Consider the following 20060-nt stretch of genomic DNA (forward strand, 5'->3'; position numbering starts at 1 on the left):
CTCCCTCTTCCTCTGCCCTTCCCCTGCTCAAGTGCGTGTGCAGAAGACACAAATTGACATTTTTCCAAAGAAGACACCCAGATGGCTAAAAGACACATGAAAAATGCTCAACATTACTCATCATCAAGGAAATATAAGTCAAAACCATGATGAGATACCACCTCACACCTGTCAGAATGGCTAAAACTAACAACTCAGGAAACAGATGTTGGCGAGGATGTGGAGAAAGGGGAACCCTCTTACTGGTGGGAATGCAATCTCATGCAATCACTGTAGAAGCTCCTCAAAAGGGTAAAAATAAAACTACCTTATGACCCAACAATTGCACTACTAGGTATTTATCCAAAGGATACCAAAATGCTGATTCGAAGGGGCACATGCACTACAATGTTTATAGCAGCAACAAAAATAGCCAAACTTTGGAAAGAGCCCAAGGGTCCATGGACTGATGAATGGATAAAGAAGATGTAGTATTGACAGTGGAATATTACTCAGCCATCAAAGAAATAGAAATCTTCCCATTTGCAATGACATATGGGATGAACATATGGGAAGGGGGAAAAAAAAGAGAGAGGGAAGCAAACCATAACAGACTCTTGATAGAAAACAAACTGAGGATTGATGGAGGGAGGGAGGTGGGGGATGGGCTAGATGGGTGATGAGTATTAAGGAGGGCACTTGTTATGATGAGCACTGGGTGTTGTATGTAAGTGATGAATCACTAAATTCTACTCCTGAAACCATTATTACACTATGTTAACTAACTAGGATTAAATTTTTTTTCCATTTCATTTATTTTAGAGAGAGAGAGTGGGAGACAGCACGCACGTGAGTGGGTGAGAAGGAAGAGGGAGAGAGAGAGAGAGAGAGAGAGAGAGAGAGAGAGAATCTCAAGCTGACTCCACGCTCAGTGAAGAGCCCAACACAGTGTATGATCCCACAACTTTGGGATCATGACCTAAGCTGAAATCAAGAGTCTGACATTCAACCAGCTGAGCCACCCAGGCACCCCTTAACTAACTAGAATTTAAATAAAAATGAGGGAGCACTTGGGTGGCTCAGTCAATATAGCGTCTGACTCTTGGTTTCAGCTTAGGTTATGATCTCATGGGTTCACAGGCTTGAGACCCATGTCAGGCACATGGTGACAGCAGGGAGCCTGCTTGGGATTCTTTCTCTCTCCCTCTCTCTCCGCCCTTCCCCTGCTCGAGTGTGTGCGCACACTCTCTCTCTCCCAAAATAAATAAATAAACTTAAAAAAAAAGAAAGAAATACATATAAATAAGCAATTTGGAAAAAGAAAACAAAGTAAGTTCTATTCTAGGACATTAGCAAATCTGATTTTCAAAGATTCCTTTTAAATCTCATCAAAATTAATTTTATATCTTTTTAAAAAAATTTTTTTACACTTATTTTTGAGAGACAGAGTGAGACAAAGCGAGAGTGGGGGAGGCAGAGAGAGAGAGGGAGACACAGAATCCGAAGCAGGCTCCAGGCTCAGAGCTGTCAGCACAGAGCCCGACGTGGGGCTCGAACCCACAAACCGTGAGATCATGACCTGAGCCAAAGTTAGACACTTAACCGACTGAGCCACCCAGGTGCCCCAATTTTATGTCTTTATTCTTGATTTTTAGAAAATTTATGGTGGATACTTAGACTCTTTACATAACCATAATTTCATTTGTTTCCTGAGGATTTGATAAATGCAAGGCTGTTATTAAGTGTTCTAGGGCTGTGCCCAGATAAATATATTCAATCCTCATAAAAAACCCATAAGGCATTGATATCATTATCTACATTTTACAACATAAAATTGTAAAACATAAAGATTAATAACTATTGACCTCCTTGAAATGTAGCTAGAGTGAACAAGGAACTGAAATTTTGTTTTAATTGTTAAAGATTTTTTTTAATGTTTACTTATTTTTGAGAGAGATAGAGAGAGAGAGAGAGAGAACAGGGGGAGGGGCACAGAGAGAGAGGGAGACACAGAACTGGAAGCAGGCTCCAGGTCTGAGCTGTCAGCACAAAGCCTGATGCAGGGCTCTAACTCACGAACCATAAGATCATGACCCGAGCTGAAGTTGCACGCTTAACTGACTGAGCCACCTAGGCGCTGCTGTTTTAATTTTTAAATACAAAAGTGATATAAAATGTTTTCCAATTAAACACAACTTTACAGTTTGGGTATAACTACATTTTTTTTTCAATATATGAAATTTATTGTCAAATTGGTTTCCATACAACACCCAGTGCTCCTCCCAAAAGGTGCCCTCCTAAATACCCATCACCCACCCTCCCCTCCCTCCCACCCCCCATCAACCCTCAGTTTGTTCTTAGTTTTTAAGAGTCTCTTATGCTTTGGCTCTCTCCCACTCTAACCTCTTTTTTTTTCCTTCCCCTCCCTCATGGGTTTCTGCTAAGTTTCTCAGGATCCACATAAGGAAATACATTTCACCATAACCACTGAAAATTTAGCATCCAAACTGAAAAGTGCTATAACAATATGTATCAGATTTTGAAAACTCAGTATGAAGATAGGAATGTAAAATATTTCCATTTATTTATATTATTACATGTTGAAATAATATTTTAGATATATTGGTTAATGGATATTATACTTAATTTCAACTGTTTCCTTTTACTTTCTAAACTGTGTACAAAAGAAATTTTTAAATTACACAAGTGGCTTGCATTATATTACCTTTAGATTCAAATACCGTTATATTATGCAGCCTCTCACAGTATGTGGTCTGAAAAAGTCATACTGCCAAATCTCAAGACTTAGTTCTCACCACTCCAAGAGATTGGATTCTCAGGAAAAACTCCCTGCCCTTGTTCACACAGACCTCTCTTCACAAACTCCAATCATATTCCTACTCCTAAAATGTCTTACTGACTAAAATCAATGAAACCATTTCCTACCTTCCTTTGTTTGAAAATAAAGTTTGTGAATAAAATCAAAGGTGTCTGGTGTGTTATTCTACCTAACCACCAGTCTCTTCCTTGACAAAACACACTCTAAAGTCCTTAGTTCAGGGGCGCCTGGGTGGCGCAGTCGGTTAAGCGTCCGACTTCAGCCAGGTCACGATCTCGCGGTCCGTGAGTTCGAATCTCGCGGTCCGTGAGTTCGAGCCCCGCGTCAGGCTCTGGGCTGATGGCTCGGAGCCTGGAGCCTGTTTCCGATTCTGTGTCTCCCTCTCTCTCTGCCCCTCCCCCGTTCATGCTCTGTCTCTCTTTGTCCCAAAAATAAATAAAGTCCTTAGTTTATCCTCGAAGAGTTCAACTAGTTCTATTTCTGTACCATCTTTAGGAAAGAAAAGAGCACATGAGGAAACTGAATAATTACCAATATGTATGTGAATATTAACTGGGAAGGAAAAGGAAAAGCACTGGAAAAGAAGGGGACCCATCCCTATGGTCCTGTTATTAACTGGGAAGGGGCAACCACCTAGGGATCAGGTAAATGGATGGGTCACAATTAGGTCATACAATCTAGAAGGAAAGCAAATATTTTATGTTCTGTAAAGCAAATATATATGACAGAACAAAAAGTAAACACGAACTGACCTTGAACGCGCTGTTAAGTAGCAACACTCTCCTCTACTTCAGGAGGCTTCTCTTGCAGAACTACAAGACCAAGAAGGGACCCTTGAGGTTCTGGACAGGCTAAACAACACACTGTCCACCATCAGACATGACCCATGACCCACCACAAATATATCTAGATGGAATAAGAGATAAATAGAATACTGCTGACTTTTAACAGTGTCACAGGAAAAGGCCATACCTATAAACAGCGCTGGAATCTAAGTTCACAGCAGTTTCTAGGGGGCACAGTGTGGTTCTGAAAGCAATGACTTCCCCTCTGATGTCTATTTCTTTATAGATAGATCAAACTGGCTCTAAGATGTAAGAACAGAGGAGAATCCAGGGAAACACTTCCAAGTAACCATGGAACCTACAGTGGACCCTGGGTGGGCAACACTCACTTCCCCAATATCCCCTCTGTGTGAAACACTCCTAAGGTTTACTGGGGAAATTTTAAAAAATCCTACCCACTGCGTTCAAACTTACAGTCGGTTACAACCCAGCTGTCACAGGATCACTCGGTTACAGTATCAGACACCTTTCGTCACCGTAGACTGTGTACTGACAGTCCCACTAGCCTTATCGTACACCAGTCTGGGCACTCCAGGGCTTGTCACACACACTCTCACTCACACGCATGCAGGCGTGTGCACTAACAGTTCACAACGAACTTGTCACAGACAATAACGCCCGAAACTACCGTCGTGCGAGGTTCACGCAAACACCGGGACAAGGCTCCTGGCTCCACATGCCTTACCCGCGCCCCGGGAGCTTAGGACCTCCATACCGCGAGCTCCTCCCGCAACCCGACCTGGACCACCTTAACTCACCAGGCATAACCCAATAACCACGAAGATACCGGAAGCGGAACCAAAAGTCGAAGTCCATTCGTGGCCCTGCGGCCTGTGGGAAATGTAGTCCAACACAAAAAAAATGTCCTGGTTTTCGAGCGCGGCAGAGTACAACCGCCGCGAACGCCACGTCACGCCCCCAAAACTCCTGAGAGTTCCGGGTGGGCTGATCTTTCGTCCTCCGCGGAAGGTTGCCGCTGGCGGTTCTTAAAACATGAAAGAGCCGGGTGATGGTTTTGTGGGAGCGAGAGGTCTTTGCATGAACTAGAGCCCAAGCCGAGAAAGTAATCGGAAACCTGGGCAGGGAGGAAAGTAAAGGGAAGCGGAAGCCTGCCAGAGGCGGGGCAAGGAGGAAAACGGAGGCAGCCTGAGTCTGGGAAGACCGGGAGAGAACCGGAAACCCTAACCCAGGAGCGTTGAGGGAATCGGATCCAGGTTGAGGAGAGCCCGGGAGGCAATCGAATCCGTGCTGAGGGATGTCGGGCCGAGAAGGGCTGAGGAGGGTACTGCAGTAGTGGCGGGAAGGCTGAAGTGAGAAACGGGAGCCGGTGCCTGTCGAGGTTTCTCTTCACTCAGGCCTGTGTGTGCGGGACCCCGTGGTCGTGAACCAGAGATGACGAGTTTTGTCAGTTTTTGCCCCTTGAGAAAGCCCCAGCACCCAGAATGGCGTCTGGCACATAGCAGACGCTGGTTATGTGTATGCCTGCCCTGGTGCGTATTTTATACCATCGCTGCCAGGAAGTTCTCTCGTGTCCTTTTCCAGTCTCACAGCATAGACAAAGTTGTTGTTTTTTTTTAAGTTTGTTTTTGAGAGAGAGAGAGCGAGCGCGAGCGGCGTAGGGGCAGAGAGAAAGAGGAGACACAGAATCCTTAGCAGGCTCCAGGTTCTGAGCTGTCAGCACAGAGCCCCACGGGGGGGGGGGGGGGGGGGAGAGGGGGGGGGCTCGAATTCACAAACCATGAGATCATGACCTGAGGCGAATTGGGAGGCTTCGCCTAGATGCCCCCGCAATAGTTCTGATATACATGCCCACATTTTAGTTGTCAGTTCTGCAATTTTTTTCACATCCTAGTTTTGTAAGGTTTATTAATGTGTAGTTCATTCTTTTCATTTCTGAACATTCAATTGTGTGAATATGTCACAATTTGTGTATGCATTTTTCTCTTGGTGAACATTTGTTGTATTTCCAGGTTTTACATATTATGTATAAAGCTGGCATGTTTTCATTTCTCCTGGGGTAATACCTAGAAGAAAAACAAGCTGGGTAATAGTTCAGTTTATATTTAACTGTCTAGGAAGTTGATAAACCTTGCAGAATAATTAGTTGTTAGTGACTTGTGTTTGAGGCTCTATGTAACTGTGGAGTAAGTGGTTTTCGAGTTTGATTTGCTGTCTTGTATGGAATTATGAGATGGACTTAGCGGAGTTATGAATGTGATGGAAGATCCTATGGGATTGTGGCTTTGTGAAGTGGGTGAGACATAGGAGACCCAATGAGTATGTACCAACTCTTATTTATCGTGATTTTGTGTACTTACTCCACGCCATGGTGACTATTAAATTAGATCACTATGTAAGTGGTATTGACTACTGAGAAACACTATGTATCTAGTAAGGTATGTGTCATTTTGATTCTGCTTATGGAATTATCACTGTTTCTAATCAAGTAAAATAGCAGTATAGAGATATCCAAAGGAAATGAAAACAGGGTATCAAAGAAATCTGCATTCCCATATTCACTGTAGCATTCTTCACAATAGCCAAGACATGGAATCAACCAAAGTGTCCATTGATGGATGAATGAATAAAGAAAAAGTGGTGTATATAACACAATGGAGTATTTATTCAGCCTTTAAAATGAAGTAAATCTGGGGAGGCTGGATGGCTCCATCAGTTAAGCGACGGACTTCAGCCCAGGTCATGGTCTCACAGTTTGTGGGTTGGAGCCCTGCATTGGGCTCTATGCTGACAGCTGGGTGCTTGGAGTCTGCTTCGCATTCTGTGTCTCCCTCTCTCTCTGCCCCTCCCCAACTTGTGCTCTGTCTCTCTCTCTGTCTCTCAAAAATAAACGTTAAAAAAATTTTTTTAATGAAGTAAATCCTACCATTTGTGACCACCTGGATGGACCTTGAGGGCATATGCTAAGTGTCTTCTCTGGAAAGACAAATATTGTATGATCTCTCTTATATGCAGATTCTTTTTTAAAAAAAGTCATTGAAATAGTAGAATGGTGGTTGCCAAGGGGTTACGAGGGTAGGAGAAATGGAGAAATGTTGGTCAAAGGATACAAAAGATAAGTTCTGGAGAATCTAAGGTACAGTGTGGTGACTACAATGAACAATACTGTGTATTATGTATTTGAAAGTTGTTAAGAGATTAGATCTTAAATGTTATCACCACAAAACCAAAAAAGATAATTATATGAGAGGATGGAGGTGTTAACTAACTTTATGGTGACAGTCATTTCATAGTGTATACACGTATCACATCATAACATGGTACACATTAAACTTACACATTATTTTTTTAAAAAAGAATTGGAAAGTAAGAGGTAAAATTACAGGTGATAGGATTATATACCTGGAATGCCATATTAACTAATTCTAATGTGTTGAAATGACCAGGATTCAATAGGTAGCACGCAAGAAAAATACTTCTTATCTCTGTACTTCTTTTAACAGATTAGAGGGATTTCTCCCCCACCCCCCGTTCCTAGATGAAATCATGGGTGATTTAATAACTTCTCAGACATTCTGAGTCAAGGAAAAGTATCTGAAATACTCCTCATCACAAAGTCAGTCTTATTTTCTAATAAAAATATTTACTATAAAAATCAGTATTTGAAAGTTCATATAAAGGAAAATTTTTTTTCCATATGACTGGAGCCTATAGCGTAGAAAAATACATAATCAGTTTCTCCTCTATTACTCAAACCTTTGTTATTGAGTAGTTAATATTTAACAATGATTTTTTTTTAATTTTTTTAATGTTTATTTATTTTTGAGACAGAGACAGAGCACGAATGGGGGAGGGGCAGAGAGAGAGGGAGACACAGAATCGGAAGCAGGCTCCAGGCTCTGAGCCATCAGCCCAGAGCCTGACGCGGGGCTCGAACTCACGAACCGTGAGATCGTGACCTGAGCTGAAGTCGGACGCTCAACCGACTGAGCCACCCAGGCGCCCCAACAATGATTTTTTTTTTAATGTGGAGGATGTTTATTTTTTTAATGTTTATTTATTTTTGAGAAAGAGAGGGAGAACATGCAGGGAAGGGGCAGAGAGAGGCGGGTACAGAGGATCCGAAGCAGGCTCTGTGCTCACAGCAGAGAGCCCAATGTGGGGCTCGAACTCATGAACCGGGAGATCATCACCTGAGCTAAAGTTGGACACTTAACCGATTTAGCAACCCAGGTGCCCCTAACATAATGATTCTTTTTTTAATGTTTATGTATTTATTTTGAGAGAGTGTGGGAGAGGGGCAGAGAGAGAGGAGAAAAGTGAGAATTCCAAGTAGGCTCCATGCTGTCAGTGCAGAGCCAAATGTGGGGTTTGAACTCACGAACCGTGAGATCATGACCTGAGCTGAAATCAAGAGTCCAATGCACTTAACCGACTGAGCCACCCAGGCACCCCTAACATTGTGATTCTTAATACTTAATAGTAAATGTTTACTGCTGAACTAGGCAGATTTAACCAAGTTATTATGGAAACATTTAAGGGAAGTGGGATTTTACATGGCTACTTTTGCCTCTCTTCTCTCTCCCTTTTCACTTTTCTAACAAAGTATCCAAAAGAATAAAGGTCCTCTCTTGCAAATCTTAAAGAAATGCCTCAGGTGAGATGTTGTTTCTTCTCTCTTTTCTGAAATATTCTTTTCCTCTCTAGCATTTATGAGCATTTTCCTATCTTGAAGCTTCCTGGAGATAGTATTCCCTTTCAAGAAACTGGTCATTTCCTTTTATTCTCACCAGATAAACCTCTGCCTTCTCCAAGTTCTTCTAATTTTAAATACTGTTCACTTATTGAGTATTTCACTCAGCATCTCCTTTCTCATGCCCACAAACATACATTCTCTTGAATTAAGTAACTACATATTCCTTGAATGAACCAATCTTACCTAGACAGTGATTTGATGTCTAAGTAGTGAGTGTGTAGGAGAGCCCATACAAGGGAAAGACTTCATCATGTCCACAGACCTTGGTTTTTCAGTAAAGGTGGAGGTAAAATCAGATTACAATATTAATATATGCATTATTATTATATTTTATTATTAATATGTATCGCTATTGTATTAATATGTATTATTATTGTGTACATATTAATACATGTATTAATAATATGTTAATATATGGTGAGAAGGGAAGTCCCATATCACAGTGTCCTTCTTCCTCTCCAGCTCACCCTTCTGGATCATGTTTCTCCTCTCCCATGTAGTCATATGCCAGGAATGCCTTGTCCCGTTTATATGCCTCCACTCTATAATAGGCACCAAAAGTATAGAAGTAACCTATGGTTGAAAGAGCAGATGGGAAAGCCTGCTTTCTATACACAAAGCACTGGAGAAGAGAAAGGACAAGAGGAGCGGGTCCATGATGACAAGAACCTACGGATAGAATAGACCTTGAATCTCAGTAAAAGAAGGAATAGTGTCCGAAGCCTTCCTTTGGACATAAATTCAATACTATCCACCCTTTTCTTTCATAGACTCACTGGAGAATTTCTAAAGGATGTACATTGGCAAGAAGTAAGTTAAACCTGGAAAGACTGAATGAGATAAAATCGGTAACTGTTGGAAAATCTAAGCATATACTAAACAATAATTATTAATTTTAATGGCATTTCAAAACAAATTAGATTAAAATCACCAGATAACAATAGAAAAAAAGTACTTAAAGCATTCTAAAGTGTTTCTGGAGATACCCACTAATTACAAATCAAAGATACAAGTTAAAAATTTAAGGGTACCCTATAAAAGAAATAGAATAGTTTTTAATCCAGTAGAAAGGGAGAATAAAGAAAACATGATCCAACAGAAATCAAAGTGTAGCATAAGAAGTATAAGCTTGATTAAAAAGAAACTGGGGAGATGGGATATGGAGCTAAAAGGAGGCCTGGCAACAGCTCTTGGAAGATGAAGACTCAGTAGAATAGCATGTCACTTGTTGAGGCTAAAGTGCAGTGTCCTTGCCTTTCTTAGTCTGTGTATTTGGAAAAATAAACCCAAATGCTGACTGCAGAGAAGAAGACGAAAGAGAATTGGTTAAATATTCAGGCTTTTCACCTTCCACTCCCTGCCTTCCCATTACTGCCAGTTTGGAGGTTTATGGGGCTAAAGGATGAATATGAAGTTTTTGTATAATTTTGGGCTACCTCCTGGCCAGCAGATATTCCCAGATTCAAGCTTATGTGGAGACAGTCAGTTACAGGATAATGTTCATGAGTTCTGGGGTCAAACAGATCTAGATTCCAGTCTCCACGTGCACCATTTTTAGTTGTATCACTATTTTTAGTTTAATATCACTGAGACTCATTCTCTTCAGATAAAGTATGAAGATAGACATGCCAGTGCTCTACCTACCATGTCTAAACGAAGGGATATTTACAAAGTATACAAAGGAGTTTATAAAGAATATAAAGTGCTTACAATGTAGTCATTCAGTAAATTAGTGTTTTTCCACTTGTATGTCACAAAACTAAAATTAAAAATAGCTGGAAAACTGTATAGCATAAGGCAACTATGCACACCCAAAGAGATTAATATGAATTCCTGCTAATTGATTAACTACTTTTAATCACATTGACATGCCCCCTTTGTTTATTCTTTAGCAGTGGCAACATGGGAGGTTGAGTTTTGGTGGGTAGTGAGAGCCTGGATCCTCACTGGATCTATCACTGGATATGATGGTTAATAATACACAGCTCAGTTCCCAACTACGTCAGTAACTATGGATCTGTAAACAACATCTTACATTTACCCTATGTCTTCTGAGTATCAGTGTATATGGTTTCTTAATTTACATGCCACATTGTTTAGGATGCTCAGATGTTCATCATGAGGCAGAAGAGGTAACAGTGAGAAATTAGGCAAAGACAGGATTGTGCAACATGGAAAGTGAAATGTCATCCTGATTGCAAAACATTATATGCTCTGCATTACATTGTGTCTTAACAAAGTTATCTTCTGCAGGGGCACCTTGGGTGGCTCCGTTGGTTAAGCATTTGACTCTTGGTTTCAGCTCAGGTCATGATCTCACGGTTCATGAGATGGAGCCCCATGTTGGGCTCTGAGCTGACAGCACTGATGCTGCTTGGGATTTTCTCTGCTGCTCCCCCCACTCACACATGTGCATGTGCTCTTTCTCTCAAAATAAGCATTTATTTATTATTTTTAAATGTTTATTTTTGAGGCGGGGGGCGGGAGACACAGAATCCGAAGCAGGCTCCAGGCTCTGGGCTGTCAGTGCAGAGCTCTACGTGGGGCTCGAACACACAAACTGACATCATCTGATCTGAAGTCAGATGCTTAACTGACTGAGCCACCCAGGTGCCCCCAAATAAATAAACGTTTTTAAAAATTATCTTGTGCACTTTCCATTTCCTTATATTTTGAGCTTTCCAGTCCTGTTTTGTATTACAATGCAAACAAGTTAATGTCTTAACCTAAGAAGGGAGACCCACCTAATGAACAGTAGTAAAAAATAATCTTAGAAAAATAGGAAGGCCATGTCCTCCCTCTCCCTGTGGAGCTGCAGAGGACTTAATACCATTCTTTGTCATAAAATTTATTTCAAAGAAACTGATATAATAAAGCGTTAAATTGAGAACATTAAATGAATATTAGCCTCACTCTCCTGTCCCTTACTTTCTAAGTCTGTAAACCTACTTAGTTATTTATTTCATTATTTGCTGCCCAGGTAATAATGTTTAAACTGTCATCTGTGTTTTATTGAAAGCCATAAACAGTTAAAATATTTTTATGTTAAGGGAATTCTGTTTACTTTCTTTATGCATAAAGGTATAATAAAATCCCAGGACCTTTAGCCAACAGCGAAATGGAAAGCAAAATAATAAGATACTACACACAAGGATGTGCTAGAATCAAATATAAAGGTAATGAGTATTGGCAAGGACATGGGGAAATCAAAATTCATACACAACTAGACAATATAAAATGTGCACGTTACTGTGGAAAAGAATCTGGCAGTTCCTCAAATGGGTAAACATAGATCCACAATTCCACCCCCATGTATACAATCAAGAGAAATGAAAATACATGTCCACATAAAACATGTACATATGTTCACAGCAGCATTATTCATAACAGCCAAAACATGGAAACAATGTCCATCAACTGATGAATGGATAAACAAAATGTGGCATACCCATACAATGTAACATTATTCAACAATAAAAAGAAATGAAAAGGATACGTGCTATAACTTGAATCTTCAAAACTTTATGGTAAATAAAAGAAACTAGTCACAAAGTACCGCATGTTGTATAATCCCTTTTACAGGAGATATCCGGGAAAGGTAAATATGTAGACAAAATGAATTAATGTTTGCTTAGTGCTGGAGCATATTAAGGGGTACTTAACTAATAAGGTCAGTTGATATTTTTCATACCTATGTATACAGTGTATACAAATTTTATATGAAAAAGCCCTAAAATACAGTAAAATAATGAGAGGTTGCAAAGTATTCATGAGACCAAACATTCAAAACTACTTCCCCTTCTCTTGCTCTTTTTCCCACCAACTAGGAGTGACAGTACCTAGAGCTGCAATAGGTCAGCCCTTCTATATTCCCGGTTTGCCTATTCCTCCCTCTTTAATTTCCACATTGAGGCAGGAAAGAAAGTGATGCAATATACAACAGATATTCTATCATAAAGCCCAAATGAATGTTGTACTTTTGAACAAGTTTTAAACCATGAAGCCAAACAGTAGTTTCCCAGAATCAAACCTTGTATCCTTTTTACTTTTAAAAAACATCTTTAATTTTTTTTTTTTCTTTTTTGGTCCATTTACACCCTTAACTGGTCTTTGTAGCCATGGAATATCTCAAGCCCTACTTCTATCTTTTCTTGAGGATATCCTTGTCCTCTGACATTTTCCTAAGCAGATGAATGCAGAAATAACAATATATTATCTAAAATGTCTTATTTGCCAACAGAAAATTTATAAGACATGCAAAGAAACTACAGAATATGACTCCTGCTTTGGCAAAAAGAAAAAGAGACTGCCTAATAGAGCAACCAGATGTCAGATTTAACAAAGACTTCAAAGGAGCCATTATAAATATATTCAAAGAACAAAAGGGAATCATGATTAAAGACATAGTGGCAATGCTACATCAAGTAAGGTGTGGCGATAAAGATAGAAAAAAAAATTTGAGTAGGCTCCATCCCAGTGTGGGGTGTGAATTCACAACCTTGAGATCAAGAGTCACATGCTGTACCAACTAAGCCAGCCAAGTACCACAAAGATAGAAAATGGAAATCCTAGAATTGAAAATTTCATTAGAAGGGTTCAAAAGATTTGAATTAGCAGAAGAAAGAATTAGCAAACTTGAAGATAGGTCATTAGTGAGTATACAGGTTGAAGCACAGAAAAAATAATAAGGAAAAATGAACAGAGAAATGTGGGGCACTAGTGAAGTGCACCATTATATGCATAATGGGAATACCAGAATGAACAGAGAGGTTTAAAAAAAAAAGCATTAAAAAAACTTAAAAACTTCCCATATTTATTGACAATAATAATGAGAGTTTAGCTAAGCTATTATTATTAGCTATTATTTACTATTATCATTAGCTAAACTAATATTGCTGCTTTGGCATAGATTTCGTTTGGTTAAGTGTCTTGCCAAAATCTTCAACTGACACTAATCCCCTCATATAAGCACATACCCTAGGTAGCGGCCTGCAGAGTCACAGCAAATGAAAGTTCCTGATATGATTTCCCAACAGCCTTCTGATCAAGTCTCCTCAGGCTACCAGCATCTGTATGTGCCCCTTAGATAAGACTCCTGTGGGAGTCTTACTAAAATACTATTCTTTTGGTTTGTATTGACCAATCCAGCCCCAGCCCAGGAACCATAAAGCACTCCACTGTAATAAAGCCATGTGCCCCATGTTGTACTTTCTCTGTCTGCACTCTGCCTTGACCTTCCCATCTGGCCTCTTGTGTACTTCCTCCAAGACATGTAATGCACTTCTCTATTTCAATTTCTCCTGTGTTCTGTTGTTGAACCATGACTCCCCATCCAGCAGTCTGTGCTCCAGTAAACAAATGTTCATTTAAGAGTCATCATAATTTATGTGTCCACAAAGTTCGACAAATTCAAAGTAGTAGAAACACAAAGGAATCCACCAACATATCAGGGTAAAAATGCTGAAGACAAAGCAAAGAAAACGTCTTTAAAGCACCAAGAGAAAAAGAACTCATCACTTAAAAGGGAGCCCCAACTAGATTAATGGCTGACTTCACATCAGAAACAATGGAGGCCAGAAGGGAGTGGGGAGACAAATTCCAAGTCCTGAAAGACAAATGCCTTTTAACCAAGAATCCTACACCCAGCCAGAGTGGCTTTAAAAAATGAAAGCTAGGGGCACCTGGGTGGCCCAGTCAGTTGAGTATTCAGCTCAGGTCATGATCTCAGTTCGTGAGTTCAAGCCCCGCATTGGGCTCTGTGCTGACAGCTCAGGGCCTGGAGCCTGCTTCACATTCTGTGTCTCCCTCTCTCTGTCCCTCCCCTGCTTGTGCTCTCACTCTCTCTCTCTCTTTCTCTCTCTCAAAAGTAAATAAAAATTAAAAGGGTTTTTTTTTTTAATTAAGGCTAAATAAAGCCTTGTTTATTCCAAGATAAACAACTGAGAGGCTTTGTCACCAGCTTTAAGAGATTACTAAAGTAATTTCTTCAAGCTGAAAGCAAATGACCCCTAATTGTAATTTTGATATACATTAAAAACAGCACCTGTAAAAGTAACTATGTAATTATAAAATACAATACAAATGCACATTTTTCTACTTTATTGTCTTATGTTAAAAGCATTTCTATAAAACATGTAAATAATGTGTTGGAAAAATAATTTAAAATGTTAATATGTAATATTACTATACTGGTAACAGCACAAAAGAACAAAAGAGGTGGGAGGAAACAATGCTGCTGTAGTAGGGAGATAAGGAAATGAGCCCAGATGGTTACTCAAAACCACAGGAACAAATAAGAACCAGAATAATAAGAAAATACAACAAAATCTATAAATCTATACATATTCTATTAGCTTTAAAACACAATTATAGAAAGTAATGATCATAGCAAGGTATTGTAGAGTTGTAACACAGATGTAGTATGTATAGATATAGACACAGATGTAGTAAAACAGTAATACATCAAAAATGGAGAAAAGAGAATAAACCCATAGGGAGTCTAACATTTCTGTCTTATTGGATTTAAGTTAGCATAAATCTGAAACTGCTTCTGATAAGCTCCAGAACAAGATTTATGTAATCAAAAACTAAATAACTAGGGGCGCCTGCGTGGCTCAGTCGGTTGAGCATCCAACTTCGGCTCAGGTCATGATCTCATGGTTCGTGAGTTCGAGCCCCACGTCGGGCTCTGTGATGACAGCTCGGAGCCTGGAGCCTGCTTCAGATTGTGTGTGTCCTTCTCTCTCTGCCCCTCCCCACTCATGCTCTGTCTCTCTCTCTCTCTCTGTCAAAAATAAACATTAAAAAAAATTTTTTAATAAAAAAAACTAAAACAATATAGCAAGAAGTCACTGGATACATTAAAATATTAGAAAGTATTCACTTAAAGGATGTGGTAAGTTAGAAATAGAGGAAGAAAAAGGACATAATAGACATAGAAACCAAATGTACAATGGCAGACAAGAATCCAACCTTGTTACCACCATTCATCTAACTGGGGAGCTTTTTAAAAAGAGAGAAGAAACAGCAGCAGACACATTCCTGCTGGCCTGGAAAAAAAAAATCATAAAACCATGTTGTGAGCTATGGTTGGGGCTATGTGGCTAGTACCTCAGGGTGGCCTCTAGGAGATGAAAATGACACTGAGTCAACAGCCAGCAAGAAAATGGGAACTTAGGGCACCTGGATGACTCAGTTAAGCATCTGACTCCTGATCTCAGCTCAGGTCATGATCTCACAGTTTGTGAGATCGAGCCCCATGTTGGGCTCTGTGCTGACAGTGCAGTGCCTGCTTGGGAATCTCTCTGTCCCTCTGTCTCTGCCCCTACCCTGTACATGCTCTCTCAAAATAAATAAATTAAAAAAAAAAACAACATAATTTTAAAATGGGACCTCAGTCACAAACCTGAAGGGAACTGAATTGTGCCAACAACACAAGTGAGATTGGAAGAGAAGAATCTCTACCTCCAGATGAAATCACAGCCCCAACAAGCACTGGTTTTCAGCCTTCTGAGAACCCATATATATATACTATCCCCAGACTTCTGACAGACTGAAACAAAAATGAGTATTATCAAGCTAAATTTGTGGTAATTTCTTGTGCAGCAGTAGAAAATAAATACATTATCCAATCATTGAACTATTGGCCATCCTTGTCAGAAAGGTGGATCACAAACAGTTCACATTCACTTGGGATGGAGATTTTGTGTCTTGAAAAAAATTTTTTAATGTTTATTTATTTTTGAGAGAGAGAGACAGCTCAAGCGGGAGAGGGGCAGAGAGAGAGGGAGACACAGAATCTGAAGCAGGTTCCAGGCTCTGAGCTATCAGCACAGAGCCCGACATGGGGCTCGAACCCACAAACTATGAGATCATGACTTGAGGCAAAGTTGGACGCTTAACCAACTGAGCCACCCAGGTGCCCCTGGATATTACACATTTTTATTCTGGCTCTACAACTAAGTTATTTTAGCTTCCTTCTGTCATATTTCAAAGAGATTTGGACCAGTTGGACATCCCACAGACTACATACTGGTCCACTACATGACTGAAATCATCCTAATCAGACTGGTTTAGCAAGAGATAGTAACCAGATTGGAGGGTTTGGTAAAACACAACAAAACAGATAAATATTATGAAGATTAAAATGTCACCACAGCAGTGATAATATTGGGGGTATAGTGGTTTGAGGCATTCCAGAATATTCCCTCTGAAATAATGGATACAGTATTGCATCTTGCACTTCCCACCATCAAGAAGCATTAATGACTGGTTGGCCTCTTTGGATTTTACATGTGGCAGATTCCACAACCAAGGAAACTCCACAATAGGAAACATGCAATGTAGACCTCTCTGGTTCTGGAGCATGCCATGCCGTCTTCAGAGAAGAACTATAAAACTTTTGAAAACATTAAGAAACAGCAAACATGACCATGATCCACCAGCTTCTTAATGAAATTTTTAGTCCTCAACAAAAACTAGTATCATCTATGGACAGATTCTTTACTTTTTCTTCACAATTGGCTGCCTTTTCTTTTTCTTGCTTGATTGCTCTAGCTAGAACTTCTTTTTTTTTCTCTAGCTAGAACTTCTAATACTGTGCTGAATAGAAAGGTCAAAAATGGGCATCTTAATATTCCTCCTGATCTTACAAGGAAAGCTTTCAGTCTTTCACTATTGAATATGATGTTAGCAGCAGGTTCTTCATATAATGGTCCTTACCATGTTGAGGAAGTTTCCTTCTGCTTTTAATTTAATTATGGTTTTGTTTTGTTTTTTAACCATGAAATGGTGTTGAATTTTGCCATATGCTTTCTCTGCATCAAATGAGGTAATCATGTATTTTCCCACATTCTATCATGTGGTATATTATATTTGGTTTTCACATAATGAACAATCCTTATATGTTATGAATAAAAACCACTTGTTCATGGTGTACAATCCTTTTAATATCCTACCAAATTTGATTTGCTAGTATTTTTATGACAGATTTTACAATATTCCTAAGGATATCACTCTATAGTTTTCCTTTTTTATAGTGTCTTTGTCCTGGCTCTTTGACAAATCAAGGTAATGCTAGCTTCATCAAATGAACTAGGAAGTATTTCCTCCTTGATTTTTCTGAAAGAGTTTGAAAAGGACTAGTGTGAACTCTTCTTTGGTAGAATTCACCAGTGAAGCCATTTGGTCCTAAGCTTTTCTTTTTTGAAAAGTTTTTGATGACTGATTCAATCTCCTTGCTGGTTATAGTGCTATTCATATTTTCTATTTCTTCATGAGTCCTATTTGGTGGATTGGGTGTTTCTAGGATTTTGTCCATTACATCTAGGTGATCTAATTTGGTGTTATACAACTGTTTATAGCATTCTATTACAATAGTATTTATTTTTGTAAAATCAATAGTAATGTTCCACTTTCTATTGTTTTTAGTAATTTGAGTAACATCTTTTTCTTAGTCAATATAATGGTTTTGGGGGCACCTGCATGGCTCAGTTGGTTAAGCATCCAACTCTTCTTGATTTCAGCTCAGGTCATCATCTCATGGTTCATGGGTTTGAGCCCCGTGTTGGGCTCTGTGCTGCCAGTGGGGAGCCTGCTTGGGGTTCCCTGTCTCCCTCTCTCTCTGCCCCTCCCCACTCCTCTCTCTCAAAAATAAAATAAACACCATATATGTATATTGTTTTCCTATATCTATTTCATTTATCTTTGCTCTAATCTTTATTATTTCCTTCCTTCTGCTATTTTGGGTTTACTTTGTTCTTTTTCTGGTTCCTTAAGGTGTTAAAGTTAAGTTGGTGATTTGAGATATTAAAAAAAAAATTTAATGTTTATTTATTTTTGAGAGATAGAGCACAAGCAGGGGATGGGCGGAGAGAGAGAGAGACACAGAATCCAAAGCAGCCTCCAGGCTGTGAGCTGTCAGCACGGACCCCAATGTGGGACTCAAACTCACAAACTGTGAGATCATGACCTGAGCTGAAATTGGACGCTCAACTGAGCCACCCAGGCGCCCCTGAGATCTTTTCAATATATGTGTATGTTTCCCATTGTATGCTTTGTCATAGTAATAATTTTATATAATTATTAGAAATGAAATATAATTATAAATAATTATATATATATTAAAATTTGGAGTATTCTGTTTTCATTTTCTTACATCCCAAAGTATTTTCTAATTTCCCTTGTGATTTCTTCCTTGACCCATTGGTCATTTAAGACTGGGTTAATTTTTATATATTTGTGAATTTTCAAACTTTCCCTTTGTTACTGAGTTCTAGTTTCTTTCTGTTGTATGATTATAAACTTTAAAAATGTATTAAGACTTAATGTGGCCTAATACATGGTCTATCTTGGAGGTTGTTTAATATGCACTGGAGAAAAATGTGTAATATCCTGTGGCAGGTAGAGTGTTCTGTATATGTCTGTTAGGTCTAATATACTGTTACCAAAATTCTGTTTCTTTATTAATCATCTGTATGATTGTTCTGTCCATGAGTGGAAGTGGATATTAATGTCTCCAATTATTATTACAGAAAGCTCTATTTCTCTTCAGCTCTCTCAATGTTTCTGTCACATATTATGGGGCTTTGTTGTTTGGTGCATATAGATGTATGTTTGTTATATCTTCTTAATTTACTCTTTTATCAATATATAATGAAATTCTTGTCTTTTAACAATTCTTTTTTTTTATTTTTTTGAGAGAGAGCAAGAAGGCACAAGCGAGCATGGGACAGAGAGAGAGAAGAGGAGCTCTCCAGAAGCAGGGTTCAAGCTCATCCGAAGCAGGGTTCGTGCTCACCTGAAGCGGGGCTTGAGCTCACCCGAAGCAGGGCTCAAGCTCACCCTATGTGGGACTTGAACTCATGAGCCATGAGATCATGACCTGAGCCAAAGTCAGATACCTAACCGACTAAGCCACCCAGATGCCTATCTTGTAACAATTCTTAAATTAAAATGTATTTTGATTGATTTAGTAAAGGGACACCTTCTACCTTTTACTATTTGCATGGAATGTCTTTTTCTGTCTTTCATTTTTAACTTATTTGTGTCTTTTTTCTTTTTATTATTGTAAAATATGCATAAAAGTGACCTTTTCTACATTTCTAAGGAGTAACTGACAAATATAATTACATATACTTAGAGGGTACAATGTGATGATTTGATATGCATATACATTTTAGGATGATTATGAATATAACACATCCATCACCTCACATAGTTAATATAGTTAACTCTAAAATTTACCATTTTAAGTGTATAATTGTAACATTAAACACATTCACATTTTTGTACAACCACCATCCATCTCAAAAACTCAAGAAAATCCATACCCATTTAACAAGAACTCCCCATTCCCCTCTCCCTCAATCCCTAACAACTATCATTCTATTTTCTATCTCTATGAATTTGACTACTCTAAACACCTCATATAAGAGACATACAATATTTGTCCTTTTGTGACTGGCTTATTTCACTTAGTATAATGTCTTCAATAATACTCCATTATTTACCACATTAGTCAAAAATGTGTATAAACATTCTTAGTGGACTCTTGAGTTGCTTCAACTTTTTCACTACTGTCAAGAATGCTTTACAAACGTGGGCATACAAATATCTGTTTGTGTCCCTGCTTTCAGTTCTTTTCAGTATATAATCAGAAGTGGAATTACTAGATCAGGTGGTA

At 39.0% G+C, this 20060-nt stretch overlaps 1 protein-coding gene and 1 long non-coding RNA gene across 8 annotated transcripts in view; one reads left to right on the forward strand and one right to left on the reverse strand.

Moving 5' to 3' along the window:
• The window catches only part of ZNF260 (zinc finger protein 260), a 74612-nt gene extending 70087 nt beyond the window's left edge, over positions 1-4525 (reverse strand). For 2 of the 7 annotated variants that reach the window (XM_053906391.1, XM_053906387.1), the window contains exons 1-2: positions 4349-4445; positions 3571-3630 (exon numbers count right to left, since the gene is read on the reverse strand). The gene's annotated coding sequence lies outside the window, so the exon portion shown is untranslated. Of the gene's footprint in view, positions 1-3570; positions 3631-4077; positions 4297-4348 lie in introns of those variants that run through there. The other 5 variants (XM_019423111.2, XM_053906388.1, XM_019423112.2 and 2 more) reach the window with 3 other exon arrangements.
• A 334-nt stretch (positions 4526-4859) lies between these two features.
• On the forward strand, positions 4860-19374 carry LOC128778073 (uncharacterized). The gene is made up of 2 exons (XR_008423467.1): positions 4860-4973; positions 19077-19374. It is a non-coding gene; the product is annotated as an uncharacterized LOC128778073 (long non-coding RNA).
• The last annotated feature ends 686 nt before the right edge of the window (positions 19375-20060 follow it).

This window comes from Panthera pardus, unplaced genomic scaffold (genome assembly GCF_024362965.1).
Source record: "Panthera pardus isolate Hobbes unplaced genomic scaffold, ASM2436296v1 HiC_scaffold_18, whole genome shotgun sequence".
NCBI classification, from domain to species: Eukaryota; Metazoa; Chordata; class Mammalia; order Carnivora; family Felidae; genus Panthera; species Panthera pardus.